The following is a 12,500-nucleotide window of genomic DNA, read 5'->3' on the forward strand; positions in this document are numbered from 1 at the left end:
GGCCGTCTCGCGAGGCGTGCCGAGAGCGCCGACCCCCGGGCGCCGCCTCGACGCCGACCGGCCGAGACGGCAGGCGGGCCCGCGAAGCTGACGGCCGCGAGCCGACCTTCGAGGGCGGCCGTGCCGGCGCCTCGACCGGCCGAGACGGCAGGCGGGCCCGCGGATCCTTCGGCCGCCGGCCGAGCTCGGAGCCGCCTCGGCGAAAACGACAGAGTCCGTTGATTGCTTCGGACGCGCGCCCGGAATACCGCCGGCCGGCCTGGCGAGGCGCTGGCGGCGAGGGATCGAAGATTCCGCCGGTCTCGATCGAGGCCGGGGGCGGGCCGCGTTTTCTGCCGGATCGACGATCGGGGACATCGAGGGCACCGCGGGCGCGAGCCTCTGACGCCTCTGCGGCGTCGGCGGGCGGCGCCCCCGGTGTTCCTCCATTTTTTTTTTCGTTTCGGTCACGAAATCGAGGTAAAATGGTCGACCTTGTGTCTTTGACATCGGGTCGACCTTTTTGTCTCGATTTCGGAAAAGTCGAAACTATGAAAGTGAATTTTTCGGTTCCGAAACCCTTACGAGCGCGTAGAGCGCGTCGAGACGATCTCAACGGTGGTTCGTTCGTCTCGATCGGACCGCGGGGAGCGGAGTTATGACCCGAAAACCGACGCCGATTTCGACCTCGGTCGGGCGCCCGACTCTGGCCGCGGCCGGCCTGGGCTCGCGCCCCGGTCAAAATCTCGGGCGTGCCCGAAGCAATCAACGGACTTAGTCGTTTTTCGACCTCGCCCATACTTTAACATAGGGCCTATGCTATAACATGGGGGCCCATACCGTAACATGGGCGGACCGCCCATACTTGCTCGGATCGGTTCCAAACTTCGTGTGCGGGGTCTCTAGGGATACTTTTGGCCGGCAAAAAAAATCAACTTTTTCCGAGGAAGATTTCGGACTTTGTCGTTTTTCGACCTCCCCCATACTTTAACATAGGGCCTATGCTATAACATGGGGGCCCATACCGTAACATGGGCGGACCGCCTATACTTGCTCGGATCGGTTCCAAACTTCGTGTGCGGGGTCTCTAGGCGGGCTTTTGGCCGGCAAAAAAAATCAACTTTTTCCGAGGAAATTTTCGGACTTGGTCGTTTTTCGACCTCGCCCATACTTTAACATAGGGCCTATGCTATAACATGGGGGCCCATACCGTAACATGGGCGGACCGCCTATACTTGCTCGGATCGATTCCAAACTTCGTGTGCGGGGTCTCTAGGGATACTTTTGGCCGGCGAAAAAGATCGACTTTTTCCGAGGAAATTTTCGGACTTAGTCGTTTTTCGACCTCGCCCATACCTTAACATGGGGGCCTACGGTAGGTCGGCCGGACTCGCTCGGATCGGTTCCAAACTTCGTGTGCGGGCTCTTATGGATGACTTTTGGCCGGCGAAAAAAATCAACTTTTGCCGAGGAAGATTTCGGACTTAGTCGTTTTTCGACCTCGCCCGTACTTTAACATGGGGGCCTACGGTAGGTCGGCCGGACTCGGTCCGATCGACTCCAAACTTCGTGTGGGGCCTCTTATGGATGACTTTTGGCCGGCGAAAAAAATCAACTTTTGCCGAGGAAATTTTCGGACTTGGTCGTTTTTCGACCTCGCCCATACATTAACATAGGGCCCATACCGTAACATGGGCGGACCGCCTATACTTGCTCGGATCGGTTCCAAACTTCGTGTGCGGGGTCTCTAGGCGGGCTTTTGGCCGGCAAAAAAAATCAACTTTTTCCGAGGAAATTTTCGGACTTGGTCGTTTTTCGACCTCGCCCATACATTAACATAGGGCCCATACCGTAACATGGGCGGACCGCCTATACTTGCTCGGATCGGTTCCAAACTTCGTGTGCGGGGTCTCTAGGCGGGCTTTTGGCCGGCAAAAAAAATCAACTTTTCCCGAGGAAATTTTCGGACTTGGTCGTTTTTCGACCTCGCCCATACATTAACATAGGGCCCATACCGTAACATGGGCGGACCGCCTATACTTGCTCGGATCGGTTCCAAACTTCGTGTGCGGGGTCTCTAGGCGGGCTTTTGGCCGGCAAAAAAAATCAACTTTTTCCGAGGAAATTTTCGGACTTGGTCGTTTTTCGACCTCGCCCATACATTAACATAGGGCCCATACCGTAACATGGGCGGACCGCCTATACTTGCTCGGATCGGTTCCAAACTTCGTGTGCGGGGTCTCTAGGCGGGCTTTTGGCCGGCAAAAAAAATCAACTTTTCCCGAGGAAATTTTCGGACTTGGTCGTTTTTCGACCTCGCCCATACATTAACATAGGGCCCATACCGTAACATGGGCGGACCGCCTATACTTGCTCGGATCGGTTCCAAACTTCGTGTGCGGGGTCTCTAGGCGGGCTTTTGGCCGGCAAAAAAAATCAACTTTTTCCGAGGAAATTTTCGGACTTGGTCGTTTTTCGACCTCGCCCATACATTAACATAGGGCCCATACCGTAACATGGGCGGACCGCCTATACTTGCTCGGATCGGTTCCAAACTTCGTGTGCGGGGTCTCTAGGCGGGCTTTTGGCCGGCAAAAAAAATCAACTTTTCCCGAGGAAATTTTCGGACTTGGTCGTTTTTCGACCTCGCCCATACATTAACATAGGGCCCATACCGTAACATGGGCGGACCGCCTATACTTGCTCGGATCGGTTCCAAACTTCGTGTGCGGGGTCTCTAGGCGGGCTTTTGGCCGGCAAAAAAAATCAACTTTTTCCGAGGAAATTTTCGGACTTGGTCGTTTTTCGACCTCGCCCATACATTAACATGGGGCCCATACCTTAACATGGGCGGGCGCGCCAGACTTGCTCGGATCGGTTCCAAACTTCGTGTGCGGGGTCTCTAGGCGGGCTTTTGGCCGGCAAAAAAAATCAACTTTTCCCGAGGAAAATTTCGGACTTAGTCGTTTTTCGACCTCGCCCATACTTTAACATGGGGGCCTACGGTAGGTCGGCCGGACTCGGTCCGATCGATTCCAAACTTCGTGTGCGGGGTCTCTAGGGATACTTTTGGCCGGCGAAAAAGTTCAACTTTTCCCGAGGAAATTTTCGGACTTAGTCGTTTTTCCGGGGGTTCGGACTTAGAAAAAATCCGAGTATTGTCGAAAAATTTTTTTCTCCGATTCCGATTTCCCGCACATCGGCGGACTCGTGGGAGCCCGTAGATCGCGAATACACCGTTTTCCGGGCGCTGGGAGGCCGCACGAGAAAGTAAAATTTTCACCCTCGCTTTGGCATCAGGAGTCCATTTCCACTATCCGCGTAGCTCTAGGACGCACAGGAGCCGAGATACGAGTTTTTCGCGAATAGCTCGGCTCCTGTTCGGACCAGACCCAAGCGGGACCCCTCGTTGGAAGCGGCGCAGCGAGACGAATCCGGGAAAAAAAAAATTATCGAATTCGGACTACCCGGAGCCGAGATATCTCCGGTTAAAGCGCGCCAAAATCGGACCTTTGACCGGCTCTGGAGGCCGAGCCGTTTGTCGGATCGGGATAATTCCTTCGCGGGGCGTCTTCAAACAGTGCGGGGAACGCGCCCGTGCGGTTTTTAGGCGAAAAAAAAATTTTTCGGACTCTAACTTTTTTACGATCTCGGCCCCGTGTTATAGTACGGGGATTTCGGACTTAGAAAAATTCCGACGAGGTCGAAAATTTTTTTTCTTCGATTTCGATTTCCCGCACATCGGCGGACTCGTGGGAGCCCGTAGACCGCCGCCAGCCACTTTTCCGGTCGCCAGGAGGCCGTACGAGGGAGAAAAATTTTCACCCTCGCTCTGGCATCAGGAGTCCATTTCCACTATCCCCGTAGCTCTAGGACGCACAGGAGCCGAGATACGAGTTTTTCGCGAATAGCTCGGCCCCTGTTCGGGCCAGACCCACGCGGGACCCCTCGTTGGAAGCGGCGCAGCGAGACGAATCCGGGAAAAAAAAATTTATCGAAATCGGAGCTTCCGGAGCCGAGATATCTCCGGTTAAAGGCCGCCAAAATCGGACCTTTGACCGGCTCTGGAGGCCGAGCCGTTCGTCGGATCGGGATAATTCCTTCGCGGGGCGTCTTCAAACAGTGCGGGGAACGCGCCCGTGTGGTTTTTAAGGAAAAAAATTTTTTTTCGGACTTTAACTTTTTCACGATTTTCGGACTTAGTCGTTTTTCGACCTCGCCCATGCATTAACATAGGGCCCATACCGTAACATGGGCGGACCGCCTATACTTGGTCGGATCGGTTCCAAACTTCGTGTGCGGGGTCTTACGGATGACTTTTGGCCGGCAAAAAAGTTCGACTTTTTCCGAGGAAAATTTCGGACTTAGTCGTTTTTCGACCTCGCCCATACTTTAACATGGGGGCCTACGGTAGGTCGGCCGGACTCGGTCCGATCGACTCCAAACTTCGTGTGGGGCCTCTTATGGATGACTTTTGGCCGGCGGAAAAGATCGACTTTTTCCGAGGAAATTTTCGGACTTAGTCGTTTTTCGACCTCGCCCATACATTAACATGGGGCCCATACCTTAACATGGGCGAACCGCCTATACTTGCTCGGATCGGTTCCAAACTTCGTGTGCGGGGTCTCTAGGGATACTTTTGGCCGGCGAGAAAGATCGACTTTTGCCGAGGAAAATTTCGGACTTAGTCGTTTTTCGACCTCGCCCATACTTTAACATGGGGGCCTACGGTAGGTCGGCCGGACTCGGTCCGATCGACTCCAAACTTCGTGTGCGGGGTCTCTAGGGATACTTTTGGCCGGCGAGAAAGATCGACTTTTGCCGAGGAAAATTTCGGACTCTGTCGTTTTTCGACCTCCCCCATACTTTAACATAGGGCCTATGCTATAACATGGGGGCCCATACCGTAACATGGGCGGACCGCCTATACTTGCTCGGATCGGTTCCAAACTTCGTGTGCGGGGTCTCTAGGCGGGCTTTTGGCCGGCAAAAAAATCAACTTTTTCCGAGGAAGATTTCGGACTTAGTCGTTTTTCGACCTCGCCCATACCTTAACATGGGGGCCTACGGTAGGTCGGCCGGACTCGCTCGGATCGGTTCCAAACTTCGTGTGCGGGCTCTTATGGATGACTTTTGGCCGGCAAAAAAAATCAACTTTTCCCGAGGAAATTTTCGGACTTAGTCGTTTTTCCGGGGGTTCGGACTTAGAAAAAATCCGAGTATTGTCGAAAAATTTTTTTCTTCGATTTCGATTTCCCGCACATCGGCGGACTCGTGGGAGCCCGTAGACCGCCGCCAGCCACTTTTCCGGTCGCCAGGAGGCCGTACGAGAAAGAAAAATTTTCACCCTCGCTCTGGCATCAGGAGTCCATTTCGACTATCCCCGTAGCTCTAGGACGCACAGGAGCCGAGATACGAGTTTTTCGCGAATAGCTCGGCTCCTGTTCGGGCCAGACCCACGCGGGACCCCTCGTTGGAAGCGGCGCAGCGAGACGAATCCGGAAAAAAAAAAATTATCGAAATCGGAGCTTCCGGAGCCGAGATATCTCCGGTTAAAGCGCGCCAAAATCGGACCTTTGACCGGCTCTGGAGGCCGAGCCGTTCGTCGGATCGGGATAATTCCTTCGCGGGGCGTCTTCAAACGGTGCGGGGAACGCGCCCGTGTGGTTTTTAGGCGAAAAAATTTTTTTTCGGACTTTAACTTTTTCACGATCTCGGCCCCGTGTTATAGTATGGGGATTTCGGACTTAGAAAAATTCCGACGAGGTCGAAAATTTTTTTTCTCCGATTTCGATTTCCCGCACACCGACGGACTCGTGGGAGCTCGTAGACCGCCGCTAGCCACTTTTCCGGGCGCCGGGAGGCCGTACGAGAAAGAAAAATTTTCACCCTCGCTCTGGCATCAGGAGTCCATTTCGACTATCCCCGTAGCTCTAGGACGCACAGGAGCCGAGATACGAGTTTTTCGCGAACAGCTCGGCCCCTGTTCGGGCCAGACCCACGCGGGACCCCTCGTTGGAAGCGGCGCAGCGAGACGAATCCGGGAAAAAAAAAATTATCGAAATCGGAGCTACCGGAGCCGAGATATCTCCGGTTAAAGGCCGCCCAAATCGGACCTTTGACCGGCTCTGGAGGCCGAGCCGTTTGTCGGATCGGGATAATTCCTTCGCGGGGCGTCTTCAAACAGTGCGGGGAACGCGCCCGTGTGGTTTTTAGGTGCAAAAAATTTTTTTCGGACTTTAACTTTTTTACGATCTCGGCCCCGTGTTATAGTATGGGGATTTCGGACTTAGAAAAAATCCGAGACCGAGTCGAGAAAAAGTTAAAGTCCGATCGGCTTCAAACTTCGTGTGAGGGGTCTCATGGATGACTTTTGGCCGGCGAAAAAGATCGACTTTTTCCGAGGAAGATTTCGGACTTGGTCGTTTTTCCGGGGGTTCGGACTTAGAAAAAATCCGAGACCGAGTTGAAAAAAAGTTAAAGTTCCGCAAACTTCAGAACTGTGAATTCGGCCCCGGCCGAAAAAAGTTAGAGTCCGAGAAAATCTCGGACTTGGTCGTTTTTCGACCTCGCCCGTACTTTAACATGGGAGCCTACGGTAGATCGGCCGGACTCGGTCCGATCGACTCCAAACTTCGTGTGGGGCCCCTCGAGGGTGACTTTTGGCCGGCAAAAAAAATCAACTTTTCCCGAGGAAATTTTCGGACTTAGTCGTTTTTCGACCTCGCCCATACATTAACATAGGGCCCATACCGTAACATGGGCGGACCGCCTATACTTGCTCGGATCGGTTCCAAACTTCGTGTGCGGGGTCTCTAGGCGGGCTTTTGGCCGGCAAAAAAAATCAACTTTTCCCGAGGAAATTTTCGGACTTAGTCGTTTTTCGACCTCGCCCATACCCTAACACAGGGCCCATACCTTAACATAGGCGGGCGCGCCAGACTTGCTCGGATCGACTCCAAACTTCGTGTGGGGCCTCTCACGGATGACTTTTGGCCGGCAAAAAAGTTCAACTTTTTCCGAGGAAAATTTCGGACTTAGTCGTTTTTCGACCTCGCCCATACCCTAACACAGGGCCCATACCTTAACATGGGCGGACCGCCTATACTTGGTCGGATCGGTTCCAAACTTCGTGTGGGGCCTCTCATGGATGACTTTTGGCCGGCAAAAAAAGTCGACTTTTTCCGAGGAAAATTTCGGACTTAGTCGTTTTTCGGACCTCGCCCATACCTTAACATAGGGCATATACCATAACGTGGGCGAAACGCCTATACTTGGTCGGATCGGCCCCAAACTTCGTGTGAGGGGTCCCGTGGGAGGCTTTTTCGAAAAGTTTTTTTTTTAATTATTTTTTATTTTTTCGGAAAAAAAATTTTATTTTTCGGGAAAAAAAATTTTTCTGGCCGGCGAAAATTTTCCGGCCCCCCGGCCCGGGTGCGACCCTGAAAAACGACTAAGTAGAAAAAAGTCACCAGGGTTTCCGAAAAAAAACTAATATAGGAAGGGGCGCGCGCCCGGCGCCTGACGGGAGGCCGGGCGCGAAACGTTGAATCTGCCGGCGAGAGGATGCGCCCGGCGCGGCGGAACTGATCCGTCGTCACCGGTTGGAGCGAAAGCATATGGGGGTGCGAAGCAAGCACTAATCACGGGTCGGAGCACCTCGAGTCGCGGGTTCAAACGTTGCGTGTCGCCAAGCGCTGCATAGAGCGAGCTTGCCCGGTATGCCGTAGACGGCGGGATATGGATGATAGTGACCCTACACCTGTCATACAGCCATGAGGCATACCGGATAGCGGACTCAATAAATGCAGCGCGGACGCGGCGCGTTGTACTTCGGGCCTCGCGGCCCAGACCCTTCCTACGTAGCGTCGCGGCGTCGCCGAGGAGTGAATCGGCCGTCGAGAAACCTTGGTCCGACAAATGCCTCGTGAACCGCTGGGCCTCGCGGCCCTTGCCTCCGGGAACGAACGAAAGAGCGGGACGGCCCGCTATACAAACACGACGTCCTCGGTCCGCCGCGGCGGCTCCGGGCGCTTATCCGTGCATCGCGTCGCGGCAGAGCAGCGCCCGAGCCCCGGCGGCAGGCCTCGCGTCCGTCTCGGATTCGGTTCCGAGCGCGAGTGATTCTATTAAGCGGTGAACGGCGGGCGTCCGCGTCCCACGAGACGACGGCGGGCGACCCGAGAACGGTCTTTTCGATCGAGAGCGAGCGAGCGACGGGCGCCGAGAGCGGCGGCGCCGGTGCCGACGAACGGCGGCACCACCTTGGTCCCGACGCCCGACCCCCGGCCCAGGGGCGGGCCTCGCAGTGCGCGAGAGATATCTGGTTGATCCTGCCAGTAGTGATATGCTTGTCTCAAAGATTAAGCCATGCAGGTGTAAGTACGAACTGAACGTAAAGTGAAACTGCGAACGGCTCATTAAATCAGTCTTGGTTTATTTGGTCCTTGCGAGAGCTAACGTGGATAACTGTGGCAATTCCAGAGCTAATACATGCGACCGAGCGCCGACTCCGGGAGGCGCGCTTTTATTGGTTCGAACCCGACCGGGCCCGCGAGGGCCCGTCTCTTTCGATGACTCTGGATAACCACGCGGATCGCACGCCTTCGCGGCGGCGACCTACCATTCAAGTGTCTGACCTATCAACTTTCGAAGGTAGGCTACGGGCTTACCTTTGTGATAACGGGTGACGGGGAATCAGGGTTCGATTCCGGAGAGGGAGCCTGAGAAACGGCTACCACATCCAAGGAAGGCAGCAGGCGCGCAAATTACCCATTCCCGACACGGGGAGGTAGTGACGAAAAATAACGATGCGGGACTCTAACGAGGCCCCGCAATCGGAATGAGTACATTCTAAAACTCTTGTCGAGTATCCATCGGAGGGCAAGTCTGGTGCCAGCAGCCGCGGTAATTCCAGCTCCGAAAGTGTATGCTAAAGTTGTTGCGGTTGAAAAGCTCGTAGTTGGATGTAGAGCGCGCGGCGCCGGTCCGTCGCAGGGCGTGCACCGGCGTCGCGGGTTCCGCCTGTCGGCGCCGCCCGCGGTGCTCTTGACCGGGTGCCGGGGGTCGGGCCGACGAGTTTACTTTGAAAAAATTAGAGTGTTCAAAGCAGGCCGCCCGCCTGCATAGTGTCGCATGGAATAACGGAATAGGACCTCGGTCTCGTTTCGTTGGCGTTCGCGGGAGCGAGGTAATGATTAAGAGGGACGGCCGGGGGCGTCCGTACTCTGCCGTCAGAGGTGAAATTCTTGGACCGGCGGAAGACGAGCAGCTGCGAAAGCGTTCGCCAAGAACGTTTTCTTTAATCAAGAGCGAAAGTCAGAGGTTCGAAGACGATCAGATACCGTCCTAGTTCTGACTATAAACGATGCCAACTGGCGATCGGCGGGCGTTACCATGACGACCTCGCCGGCAGCCTCCGGGAAACCAAAGTCTTTGGGTTCCGGGGGAAGTATGGTTGCAAAGCTGAAACTTAAAGGAATTGACGGAAGGGCACCACCAGGAGTGGAGCCTGCGGCTTAATTTGACTCAACACGGGGAAACTCACCCGGCCCGGACACGGGAAGGATTGACAGATTGACAGCTCTTTCTTGATTCTGTGGGTGGTGGTGCATGGCCGTTCTTAGTTGGTGGAGCGATTTGTCTGGTTAATTCCGATAACGAACGAGACTCTGGCATGCTAAATAGTTACGCGACCCTCGGCGGTCGGCGTCCAACTTCTTAGAGGGACTAGTGGCGTTTAGCCACACGAGATCGAGCAATAACAGGTCTGTGATGCCCTTAGATGTTCGGGGCCGCACGCGCGCTACACTGGACGGATCAGCGAGTGCGCCCGGGCCGAGAGGTCCGGGTAACCCGTTGAACCCCGTCCGTGATTGGGATAGGGCCTTGCAATTGTTGCCCTCGAACGAGGAATTCCCAGTAAGCGCGAGTCATCAGCTCGCGTTGATTACGTCCCTGCCCTTTGTACACACCGCCCGTCGCTACTACCGATTGAACGGTTTAGTGAGATCCTCGGACCGGCCCCGTCGCGTGCCCGGCGACGGGCGCGGCGGTGCGCCGGGAAGACGACCGAACTTGATCGTTTAGAGGAAGTAAAAGTCGTAACAAGGTTTCCGTAGGTGAACCTGCGGAAGGATCATTATCGTTGTCCGTGGGGTGCGAGGCCCCGTTGCTTTTTGATCTGGCGCCGTGTCCGCGAGGATTCGGCGTCGCGGCGCCCCGCGCTTGGGCGCCGCTCGTCGTGAACGAGACCGTCGTGACAGAGAAGGGCGGGCGCTCGACGGCGGGCCGGGGATGGCCGTCGTCGGGGCCCGCCTTCGGAGAGGGACCGAGACCGAACGCCTCTAGGTCGGTTCCCTCGGCGGCGTCGGCCTCGAGCGAGCCGGCGCCGAAGGGGCTGCTAGGCCCCGCGAAAAACCGTGGTGAGCGAAGCGATGCGGAGTTGTCCTAAGAGCAAAGAGAGTACGACTCTCGACGGTGGATCACTAGGCTCGCGAGTCGATGAAGGACGCAGCTAAGTGCGAGAAGTAATGTGAATTGCAGAACACATTGAACGTCGATATTCCGAACGCAAATTGCGGCGTCGGGCAAATCCCGGCGCCGCGTCTGCCTCAGGGTCGGCGTGACGCGATGCGCGAGGCGGCTTTGGTAGGAGCCGCCCGCGGCCGAGACAAGCCTGGGAGTTTGGGCGTCGGGCCGCGAGGCCCGTCGCTCCGAGGTAGACCGGCGCGCGCCCGCGTCGGGGCCGGACCCGGTCGCTCCGCGACTCGGCCGCCGTTGCGATCGCGCCTCCGGGCGCGGTACTGGCGGTCGTGGCGCGGCGCGGCTTTGGGCGGTGCGGCCCCCGGCGAGGCGCGCGGCGGTGACCGGCGGCCGACGAGGCGCCGGCAGAGGTACGACTTCGACCTGAGTTCAGGCGAGGCTACCCGCTGAATTTAAGCATATTATTAAGCGGTGGAAAAGAAACCAACGGGGATTCCCCGAGTAACGGCGAGTGAAGCGGGATCTGTCCAGCGTCGAACCCGCGCGTTCTCGAAGCGCGCCGGAATGTGACGTAAGGAAGAGCCCCTGCGACGGCCGGCGGGCGCCGAAGTCCTTCTGATCGAGGCCTCTCCCCCGCGAGGGTGTCAGGCCCGCGAGGGCGCGCGCCGCCGCCGCTAAGGCTCTTCCCGGAGTCGGGTTGTTTGAGAATGCAGCCTGAAGCGGGTGGTAAACTCCATCTAAGACTGAATACGGTCGCGAGACCGATAGCGAACAAGTACCGTGAGGGAAAGTTGAAAAGCACTTTGAAGAGAGAGTTCAAAAGTACGTGAAACCGTCGAGAGGTAAACGGGAGGGCCCGTCCGGGCCCGGGCGGCTTTCAGTCGGGCGCGGAGGCGCGTCGCGGCGACGGGCGGAGGCGCGAGCCCCGTCTTCGTCGGGGCGCGCGTGACGCACCGGCGCACTAGCCGCGCGGGCGGGCCGCGACCGGCTCGCGGTCGGAGAGAAGCGCGCTCGGAAGGTGGCCGTCGCCCTCGCGGGCGGCGGTGTTACAGCCGGGCGCGCGGAACGCCGGCCGGGGGCCGAGGTGACGGCGCCGCGCGCGCCGCCTCTCCGGAGGCGGCGGGCGTTCGCGCGGCCCGGGCTGGCGTCGGGCGTCGGCGGTACCGTTCGCGGTGCCGGCGGCGGCCGCGTCGTCGGGGTCGGGCGTTCGCCTCGCGCACGGGGTCCGCGGTCGTGTCGGCCACCTTCCCGACCCGTCTTGAAACACGGACCAAGGAGTCTAACGCGAGCGCGAGTTGTCTGGCGGTACGAGACCCGAGAGCGAAAGGAAACTGAAGCGCGTCACGGACGCGCGAGGTCGGATCCGGCCCCCGCGCGGGGCCGCGAGCACGACCGGCCGACCGCCGCCGCGCTGTCGGGGCGGCCGAGCGAGAGCGTTCCCGTTGGGACCCGAAAGATGGTGAACTATGCCTGGGAAGGTCGAAGCCAGAGGAAACTCTGGTGGAGGACCGTAGCGATTCTAACGTGCAAATTGATCGTCCTACCTGGGTATAGGGGCGAAAGACTAATCGAACCGTCTAGTAGCTGGTTCCTTCCGAAGTTTCCCTCAGGATAGCTGGCGCTTTTTCGCAGTTTTATCTGGTAAAGCGAATGATTAGAGGGCTCGGGGACGAAACGTCCTCGACCTATTCTCAAACTTTAAATTGGTAAGAGGCCCCGCTCGCTCGGCCTGGAGCGGGGCGCGCACGAGCGCGACGAGAATGCGAGTGCCCAGTGGGCCACTCTTGGTAAGCAGGACTGGCGATGCGGGATGAACCGAACGCCGGGTTAAGGCGCCCGACGCGTACGCTCATCAGAGCCCACAAAAGGTGTTGCGCGATACAGACAGCAGGACGGTGGCCACGGAAGTCGGAACCCGCTAAGGAGTGTGTAACAACTCACCTGCCGAATCGCGCAGCCCTGAAAATGGATGGCGCTGGAGCGTAGGGCCTATACCCGGCCGTCGACGCGGCGCGAGCCGAAGCCACGGCCCTAGG

General features: G+C 57.2%; 3 non-coding genes across 3 annotated transcripts in view; all 3 read left to right on the plus strand.

Moving 5' to 3' along the window:
* The first annotated feature begins 8,299 nt into the window (after nt 1-8,299).
* LOC145459964 (small subunit ribosomal RNA) lies at nt 8,300-10,123 on the plus strand. Its single transcript, XR_013921644.1, has one exon. It is a non-coding gene; the product is annotated as a small subunit ribosomal RNA (ribosomal RNA).
* A 324-nt stretch (nt 10,124-10,447) lies between these two features.
* On the plus strand, nt 10,448-10,601 carry LOC145459938 (5.8S ribosomal RNA). The gene has a single exon (XR_013921620.1). It is a non-coding gene; the product is annotated as a 5.8S ribosomal RNA (ribosomal RNA).
* A 282-nt stretch (nt 10,602-10,883) lies between these two features.
* Nucleotides 10,884-12,500, plus strand: part of LOC145459933 (large subunit ribosomal RNA) — a 3,734-nt gene continuing 2,117 nt past the window's right edge. Inside the window, exon 1 of the ribosomal RNA XR_013921616.1 lies at nt 10,884-12,500. This exon is cut by the window's right edge and continues 2,117 nt beyond it. This is a non-coding gene — a ribosomal RNA (large subunit ribosomal RNA).

The sequence above is a fragment of the Botryllus schlosseri genome, unplaced genomic scaffold, assembly GCF_051294905.1.
Source record: "Botryllus schlosseri isolate E-star unplaced genomic scaffold, Bs_hap1 Bs28a, whole genome shotgun sequence".
In the NCBI taxonomy this organism is placed as follows: Eukaryota; Metazoa; Chordata; class Ascidiacea; order Stolidobranchia; family Styelidae; genus Botryllus; species Botryllus schlosseri.